Raw genomic sequence first — 9,303 nt, 5'->3', positions numbered from 1 at the left:
GAGGGCAGGCTGGCCTCCCTGGGACCCTGGGACCGCAGGGTGTCCTTGGAGGCAATGGGGGAAGGCAGGGCTCTTCAGTCTACCTTGGCTGTCGTAGAAGTCCACAGCTTTGGAGCTGGAAGATGTCTCCCCTTTTTAGAGCTGAGCTGACTGAGGCACAGGGAGAGGAAAAAGCTCGCCCACGGTCAGCCGCTGAGCTGGGCTGGGAGCCCTGGTCCACTCCCCGTCACGGCCACGCTCACTTGTCCTTGAGCCAAGACTGCCTTGGCACCAACACTGGCAGCGGAGAGGCCTTTTCAGTCTGGGAGGCTGGGCGCTTAGCATTTAGTTGTCATTTTTCCCTTTTAGCTCTGGAGTAGGGTGATGCCCCTACATGGGGCTGAGGGGGTGAGAGCATGTGGTTGGTGTGTGTGTGTGTGTGTGCGCGCGCGCGCGTGTATGTTGGGAAGCCAGAGTCTGCAGTCCTACGCAGCCCTTGGTTTTGCTTCTTCTGTGGGACTGCAGAGAAGCAGGAGGTAGGGACAACTGGGGGGGAGCTGGGGGGTAGCCAGGGTCTTTAATAACGAGGCTGTAGTGTCTCAAACTCTGCATTCAGGGGCTTCCAGTTGGAGAATAAGACACAGAATTGATATTCTTTGGGAAGTACAGCAATGGCTGCTGCTGCTGCTGCTGCTAAGTCGCTTCAGTCGTGATCTGCTCAAACACAGTTGCTCTATCTGCTTTCTCTGCTTGTCTGTTTACCTCTGTGGGTCTGGTGGACCTTGACCCGGAACTAAACCTCCCCCACATGTACACCAACAGACGGTGGGGCGTGCAGTAGGTGATCACAGAGGCTCTTCTGTGAATCTTTAATTGAATGAACAGGAAGCCCAAACCAAATGTTTAGGGGATGTGGGTATAACCTGTATATGCTGGCGATCTGGACACTATTGAAGTCCCTACAAGGGAGAGAGTCAGTTCAGTCACTCAGGTGTGTCCGACTCTTTGTGACCCCATGGACTGCAGCATGCCAGGGTTCCCTGTCCGTCACCAATTCCCGGAGCCTGCTCAAACTCATGTCTGTAGAGTTGGTGATGCCATCGAACCATCTCATCCTCTGTCATCTCCTTCTCCTCCTGCCTTCAATCTTTCCCAGCCTCAGGGGCTTTTCCAATGAGTCAGTCCTTTGCATCAGGTGGCCAGAGTATTAGAGTTTCTCAGAGAGAACAAGGGCAAGAACCCAGCCGATATGTAGACTAGAGCTTCTATTCAAGCTTCCTGAGCCTCAGTTTCTCCGCCTGTATGCTGGAGCTTGCTGTGAGGATTAAAGGATGTGAAGGTGACCGTGCCCGAGGGGCTCTCCTCCTAGTGGGTGTCTGGGGAAGACCGAATCTGAATTCCCTGAAACCTAAATTCAGTTTGCCCTCAGCTTCTAACTCAGTCGGTGGCTTCCTCCCTGGTTTATAATTAGACAAAGTAATACAAACGAAAGTGCTTTGGAAATTCTAAAGCTCTAGATGGTGCTGGGTGCTGCTATTGGTCTCGTTTTCCGGGATTGGTAAACAGTGTGTGTTTAGGCTCTCCTCCTCCTCCCCCACTCTGCCCTCCTCCCCCTGCATCCACGGATGGCAGCAGCTTCTTTGATTTAAGCAGTTTCAGAGCAAGTGGGGGTGGGGGGCTCCCTCCCTTCCTCTTGAGATTGTCAGCTCCTTTTCTTTGGGGGCATCTTTGGCTGAGTTCTGTCTTTCCCTAGAATACTTGCAAGGAAAAAGAGACTAATTCCCAGCATCTGGCTGAATTAAAATAATTACATCTGATCGGCTTTGCTTCTGTCATCCCAGCATTCAGTAGGAGGATCAAAGGAAGAGGGTGGAGTCTGAGAGATGGTTTTTCACCAGAGCTGGGCTTCCTGCTCAAATGAATATATTCTGCTGGAGCAGACAAACCCTCCTTTCATCCATGGGGATGGTGTGGGCAGGCAGGGACCAGAGAAGGATTAGAGTTGACTCCAGAGGGTCATCAGCATACTTTGATGGGTTATAGAAAAACCCTTCTCATGGAGAATTTAAATACCAAGAAAGTTCCAACAATCAGAATTTGACCCCAGATATTATTCAGTGATACTTGATGTTGACAAGGCTGAGCTTAATCTCCTGAAAGGCCTCTGAATTACCAAAGAATTCATTATGGTCAGCAGTAAAACAGTGATTATTGCATGTAATACTGACCAATATTTGCATAGTCCTCACAGTTGACAGACTCTCATGTTGACACTCTATTTGATCATTCACCATGGGACTCAGGGGGCTTCCCTGGTGGCTCAGACAGTAAAGAATCTGCCTGCAATGCAGGAGACAGGGGTTCTATCCCTGAGTCCGGACAATCCCCTGGAGAAAGGCATGGCAACCCGCTTCAGTAGTCTTGCCTGGAAAATCCCATGGACAAAGGAGCTTGGTGGGCTACAGTCCAAGGGATCACAACTGAACAACTAACACTTTCACCTTCGTGGGACTCAGGGCCATGTAGGTGTGAGTGACCCAGTGTCCAGATGCAGAGAAGTTGGAGTGGCCTGCTTAAGACTGCAGCATTCTAACCCAAGCCTGTGGTCTGGGAGTGTTTCCCTCATCCAGTGAAGTTCTGAACCTTCATGGCACATGCAACAGCTATGGGCTTTGTCAGGCCAGTAGCTGTTAGTAGGCCTGATGAGTGGCTGGACTTCTAGAGAGAGGCAGGAGGGTATTGTGGGTGCAGGTGGTGAATAGCTCCTAGGCTTCCCCTTCCCAGACCCCTAGCTGCCCCTAGGCCTGCCAGGCAGCCAGACAGCCTCGCTCTGGAGCCACAAGTCCCTGGCCAGATGCACATTCTCAATGCCATCCAGTCAGGTCCCTGCACACACTGGTGAGAGTGTGACTCACCTCTCACCAGCCAAGGAAGCCAAAGCTCCACCTGGCAGCTATCCCTCCCCATCTCCTTCTAGGTATCAGCAGCCTGGCAAATAGATGGGGAAACAATGGAAACAGTGACAGACTTTATTTTCTTGGGCTCCAAAATCACTGCAGATGGTGACTGCAGCCATGAAATTAAAAGACGCTTGTCCCTTGGAAGAAAAGCTATGACCAACCTAGACAGCATATTAAAAAGCAGAGACATTACTTTGCCAACAAAGGTCTGTATAGTCAAAGCTATGGTTTTTCCAGTAGTCATATATGGATGTGAGAGTTGGACCATAAAGAAGGCTGAACACCAAAGAATTGATAATTTTGAGCTGTGGTGTTGGAAAAGACTCTTGAGAGTCCCTTGGACTGCAAGGAGGTCAAACCAGTCAATCCTAAAGGAAATCAATCCTGAATATTCATTAGAATATGATGCTGAAACTAAAACTGCAATACTTTGGCCACCCAATGTAAAGAACCGACTCATTAGAGAAAACCCTGATGCTGGGAAAGATTGAAGGCAGGAGGAGAAGGGGATGACAGAGGATGAGATGGTTGGATGGCATCACTGACTCAATGGACATGAGTTTGAGCAAGCTCCAGGAGATGGTGAAGGACAAGGTAGACTGGTGTGCTGCAGTCCATGGGGTCACAAAAAGGCAGACACGACTGAGCGACTGAACAATAACAAAGCCTGCTTGTGTTTTCATTCATTTCATTTCATCAAATATGCTTGGGCTCAGTTCATGCCCTCCCAAAGTTTTCAATTTTGTGTGAAAGACAGAAATTGCCAGCCAGCAATGACTGTACAGCAGGGTCATCAATCCTGTCAGACCCGTTGCCTCTTTTTTATGACACATATTTCACAGCACTCTTTACTATCCTGAAGGAAAATTCTTGGACATACCATATAATATGCCAAAATACATACAGGTGAGGCAGTCAGCCCTTGCAGCTACCTAGAGGAAGATCAGTCCAGACAAAGAATACCATAGCTCTTGGAAAGGAAAGAGCAGGAAAACAATAGTGAGTGACGTCAGAGAGACCAAGGTGTGGGTGAATGTGGGGGCCAGATGGTGTGAGACTTTGTGGATGAGAAGCTTAGCTTTAAGTCCTGATAAAGTCAGAACTCTCATTGTTCTAAAGACAAACTTCAGAGAGAGCCCAGTGTCTGCATATGTGAGTCTTGGGAAGATTCCGGGAGAAAGATAGGAATAAAGAGGTAAGGTGAAGTGAGGGAAGTGGTGAAGGTCTTCTGATTCCCAGAATAAGCAGGTTGATCTTTGGGAATGATTTGTGTGTCTGTGTGTGCATGTGTGTGTGTGTGTGTGTGGTTAGCACAGCTGTGTGTGCTGCACGATGCAAAATCAGCTTTCAGATATCACCCTTTTATTTTTTATTTTTTAAAGGAAGAGCAGGTCCTTAGTTATTTCGGGTTGCACTTGGTCTTCGTTGCTGTGCGTGGGCTTTCTCTCCTTGCAGGGGCTACTCTAGTTGCGGTGCTTCTCTTGTTGCAAAGCACAGGCTCTATGGCATGTGGGCTTTAGTAGTTAGGCATTCGGGTTCAGTGGTTGTGGGACATGGACTTAGTTGCTCCATGGCCTGTGGGATCTTCCCGGACCGGGAATCAAACCCATGTCCTCTACATTGGCAGGCAGATTCCTATCCACCGTACCACCAGGGAAGGCCCAGACATCACCCTTTTAAAAAGTTAGTTTGCAATATTTTGGTCTTAGAAATCATCTTTCTGGTTAACAACAACAACACACAGAATGAAAGAAATCAAAACAAAAACATTTTTCCTGATGCTGAAAAAATAATATGTTCCCAACAGACAGTTGAAAATACAGACGAGAAACATCACCAAGAGATAATCATTGTTGACATTTTGAAGCCTTTCCTCCAAGGCTTTTTTCCTGTGTGTCCAAGTATATAGTTTTTTCTTATAATTAGTAGAATATGATATCCAGATTTATTTTTCCCATGTCATTAGATATTCTTGGAAGACATATTTAATAGCTACATATCAATTTTCTGTTGTATGGATGGGCCATAATTTATTAAATCTGTTCTCTTAAAGGGAAACAATATAATTAATACCTTGAACATTCTCATAGCTGACTTCTTCCATTTTTCTTTGAACTTTAGTTGATGGAGTTTGGTTAGTATCCTAGACACACAGGCTCAATGAGTGGGAGGAAAAATGGTCAATCTGCAATTCTCCGCCTGTGAATGACCACATCAACAAATACACAACTGATTGGCTTGCTTGAGAAGCCAATCATTAAAACAGCAGAGAAAAACCAGCTTGACCTCAACATGGTTATTCAGTCGATGTCTAGAGACAGGCCCAGCTCCTAGACTGGCTTGAATACTCGCCATCTACGTGAGAATAAACTGTAGCCTGTGGAGTCTTCACCACCACCCCTAATGCCTACACCCAGGTCTCTTGCTTCTGCAGGCTTGCCCAGGCAAGCAGGGGCTCTGGGGCTAGGCCCCTCTGTGAATGCAAGAGCCCTTCCAGAGGTCCGTGGTCACAGAATCACCCCCAACTCTGAGTTGTGTTCACACTGGAGGAGTGCTAAATCTGAGTTGTGGCTAATGATTCATTTTCTTACCTTTTTTAAATTTAATTTTTAGTTTATATTGGGATATGGTTGATTTACAATGTTGTGTTAATTTCAGGTGTATGTGTGTGTATGTGACCACACGTGCTCGGTCACGTACAACCCTGCGACTCCATGGACTGTCGCCCACCAGGCTCCTCTGTCCATGGAACTCTCCAGGCAAGAATACTGGAGAGGGTTGCCATCAAAGCGATTCAGTGATACATTTACGTATATTCATTCTTTTTTCAGATTCTTTTCCCTTACAGGTTCTTTCTTTTCAATGTCTTCATTTTTCTGACTAAAAAAAGACAGTACACTAATCCCAGGAAATTTGGAAAACATAGCAAATATTAAGGAGAAGACCATAAATGTCACTCTGTTCCACATCTATTTAAAAGTGTTTCTTAGGGTACAGAATATGAGCAGTAGGGCAAAGTGATTAAGAACTTGGGCTCTGGATCCAGACTAAATGCCATTGCTTACTAGCTCTGTGACCCTGGGCAAGTTGCTTGACCTTTCTGTACCTCAGTTTCTTTATTTGTAAATGGCTTTATTTTATTTAAAATAGATTTTTGATATTTTATGTGTCATGGAATTTTTTTTTGGCATTTTTTTTTAAATACCGCATTAAAATCTTTATTTTGATTACTGAGATTTTTGGAGTTGCTTAAATTTTGCACTGGCCTTATCCTGGCTCTCACCCTGGGGGCTGCCAGCAAGACTCAAGCCAGAGTAACCTTCCATTCTCCCCTCCTGGGTGTGGCTACCCTCTCCCAGCCTTCAGCCCACCTGCTGACCTCTGGCCTCCAAGGCCCTCTCCTGGGTCAGGGAGGGCTAACATGTTAGAGTAGGCCAGGCCACCACCCCAGAGAGAAAGGCTGTTTGCGCTGTGGTCTCGCCAGCAGCCTGATTAACATGAGGAAAGATGCAAATTGAAGCAATCCTGCTGTTAGAGAAGAACTTAATATGTTTTTTAAAAAGATGAGGTGAAAAGGCAGAAATTGCAGAAAATTATATATTGCCGGAGCTGTTTTACCATCCCTGCAGTTGATTCCAGAGATGCTTCTGGTTTGGGAAAGGCATTTTATGTGCTCAGGGAGCCCCCCTCTCTCTGACTGAGAATGTCAAACAGCAGGATCTTTGACCCTTGGCCAGATTTTGCTGCTCCCTAATCCTGCTTGCCCAGTACATTTTATTGCCTCTTCTGGAGTCACGTGTATATCAAGGGCTGATTCATTTATTAACCCTTATTTAAGAGGAACAAAGCATAGTAAATATGATTATTACCATAAACCATGTGAAAGCGTGAAAGTGTTAGTTGGTCATGTCTGACTCTTTACAATTCCGTGGACCATAGCCCACCAGGCTCCTCTGTCCATGGGATTCTCCAGGCAAGAATGCTGGAGTGGGTAGCCATTCCCTTCTCCAGGGGATCTTCCCAACCCAGGGATTGAACCTGAGTCTCCTGCATTGCAGGCAGATTCTTTACTGTCTGAGCCATCAGGGAAGCCCAACATAACCCATAACCCATAGCCACCTTCAAAAGCAAGTCCCTCAGCAGCTCCATGTTCCTTGTCTCAAGGGCTCCCCATGGGTTGTGCACCCTTTAGAGAGGAAGGGTGCCTTGGTTACAGCTAGAAGGTCCCTGAAGTTTTGTCTTATGGCCATGGATTTGAATGGCCCCATACTGTTTATCATAATGGGCTTTTGGCAAATGTTACTGGGTCTAGATGGTGTTAGGGAGGACAGATCAAGTTGAACAGCCAAATAAATCTCTATCAACGCCGCACACATATTTGCTATGGGGGTGCGGTAGGGGAACGAGGTGTGGCTCACTGATGGATTTTTCCAGTTAGATGAATTTCGGAGCCAATCTTTTATCTTTTTTTTTTTGGACTAGTTTGCACAGAGGAGACTTCTCTAAAATGGATTTCACACTTCTCTGACTTCTCAAACTGAGACTGCAGAACATAATTAAACTTATCTTGATGATTCAGGGTCATCATTTGGAATCTCAGTTATTAATCTTTGGAGCCAGACTGTCTGGTTTCAATCTAAGCTTCTCCTCTTATTAAGCTTTGTGGCTTCAGGAAAGAGTATTAACCTCTCTGTGCCTCAGTTTCCTTAGCTTTAAAATGGGAATAATCATTGTATTTATCATAAACACTAGCTGGACACTGGCAATTTCATATGGGTCGGCCTAGGAGTAAATGGCACTCAGAAAGTATTGGCTTTGATTCTTTTATTTAATTTTTTTAAATTTTATTTATTTAATATTTTTGGCTGTGCATGGACTTTTCTCTAGTTGTGGCGAGCGGGGTCTTCTCTCTGGTTGTGGTGTGCAGGCTTCTCAGTGCTGTGGCTTCTCTTGGAGCACGGGCTCTAGGGTGTGTGGGCTTCAGTACTGGCAGCACATGGGCTCAATAGTTGTGGTTCCCGGACTCTAGAGCCCAGGCTCAATAGCTGTGGCACATAAGCTTAGTTACTCCGAAGTATGTGGGATCTTCCCGGATCAGGGATTGAACCTGTGTCTCCCACGTTGGCAGATGGATTCTTTACCACTGAGCCACTAGGGAAGCCCCTTAAATTTGTATTAGAGTGTAGTTGCTTTACAATGTTGTGTTGTTTTCTGCTGTGGCTCTGATTCTTTCAGCTGTTCTATGCTAGGCTCTGTGGACTGGGACTTAACATATATTATCTCCCTTGGTCTTCCAAACAGTCTCAGGGGGAAGTCTCCATTTTCCAGAGGAAATGCTGAGACAGGTGAAATTGCTTGCCCCACGCTGCTCAGCTGGCAGACGGCGGGGGTGGGGTGGGGGTCTAATCAGGGGCTGTGGCTCCTTTGTACTCTTTTCTCTGTCAGGTGCTGTGCTGGGACCCTGGCCCTCCCAGTGGAGCCCTAAATGGTCCCTGAAGTTATGGTCTATTAAGTTCTGCATTAATATTTTTCTGATATTTCTACTCCCCTTCATGATGATCTTGCAGGGCCCCCCATGGGGTTTCCTAGGCAGGAAAAATAAGAGACTGTTCTTCTGGATTTTGTGGCATCTATTTTGGTTGTTTTCAATATATGTATGCATTTTATTGGGCTTCCCTGGTAGCTCAGACAGTAAAGAATCTGCCTGCAATGCAGGAGACCTGGGTTCAAACCCTGAGTTGGGAAGATCCCCTGGAGAAGGCAATGGCAACCCTGTGTTCTTGCATGGAGAATTCCATGGACAGTGGAGCCTGGTGGTTATAGTCCATCAGGTCGCAAAGAGTCGGACATGACTGAGCAACTAAAACACACACATTATATAGTCAGCCAGTATAAATTGTCATGTGTAGCTCATCTGTGTTCATTCAGGTGAGGGTGTCACACAGGTGACCCCCAGCTGTGGGAGAGGTCACTGTGATAACTACCAAGTTATGTCCTGGGGAGGCTGAAGGGACCCTGGATTCCCAGACTGTCCCCTGAGCACCAGCCTTCCCCAGATGCCAGCCCATATGGTCCCTGTGGCATTGGCACCAAAACCTAAGCCGTCCAGCTTTAAAGGACAGTGGTGGTCATCCTGTCCACTTTTTAGAAGAAGAAGCAGGAAGAGGGCTTGAAGAACTGCTGGGACTCGCTAGAACTCAGAGCTCTGTGTTCCTTGCTGAGGCTCCTCCTCAGCAGAGTATGGTCCTCTCTGTTTTCTGATGTTACTAATGGTTCCATCCAGGGGGAGGAGCCAGGACCCCCTTGATGGGCATGGGATCTGTTCACTGGGGCTTCCCAGGTGACACTATTGTAAAGAATTCTC

The 9,303-nt window shown here is 46.6% G+C and overlaps 1 protein-coding gene across 1 annotated transcript in view; it reads left to right on the top strand.

Annotated features, from left to right (window-relative positions):
- Positions 1-9,303, top strand: part of CPNE5 (copine V) — a 105,023-nt gene that overhangs the window by 49,923 nt on the left and 45,797 nt on the right. The window lies entirely within an intron of this gene.

Source organism: Bison bison, unplaced genomic scaffold (assembly GCF_000754665.1).
Source record: "Bison bison bison isolate TAMUID 2011002044 unplaced genomic scaffold, Bison_UMD1.0 scf7180017864270, whole genome shotgun sequence".
NCBI classification, from domain to species: domain Eukaryota; kingdom Metazoa; phylum Chordata; class Mammalia; order Artiodactyla; family Bovidae; genus Bison; species Bison bison.
The sequence above is the reverse complement of the archived record's forward strand: the minus strand, read 5'-3'. Positions and strand labels throughout refer to the sequence as shown.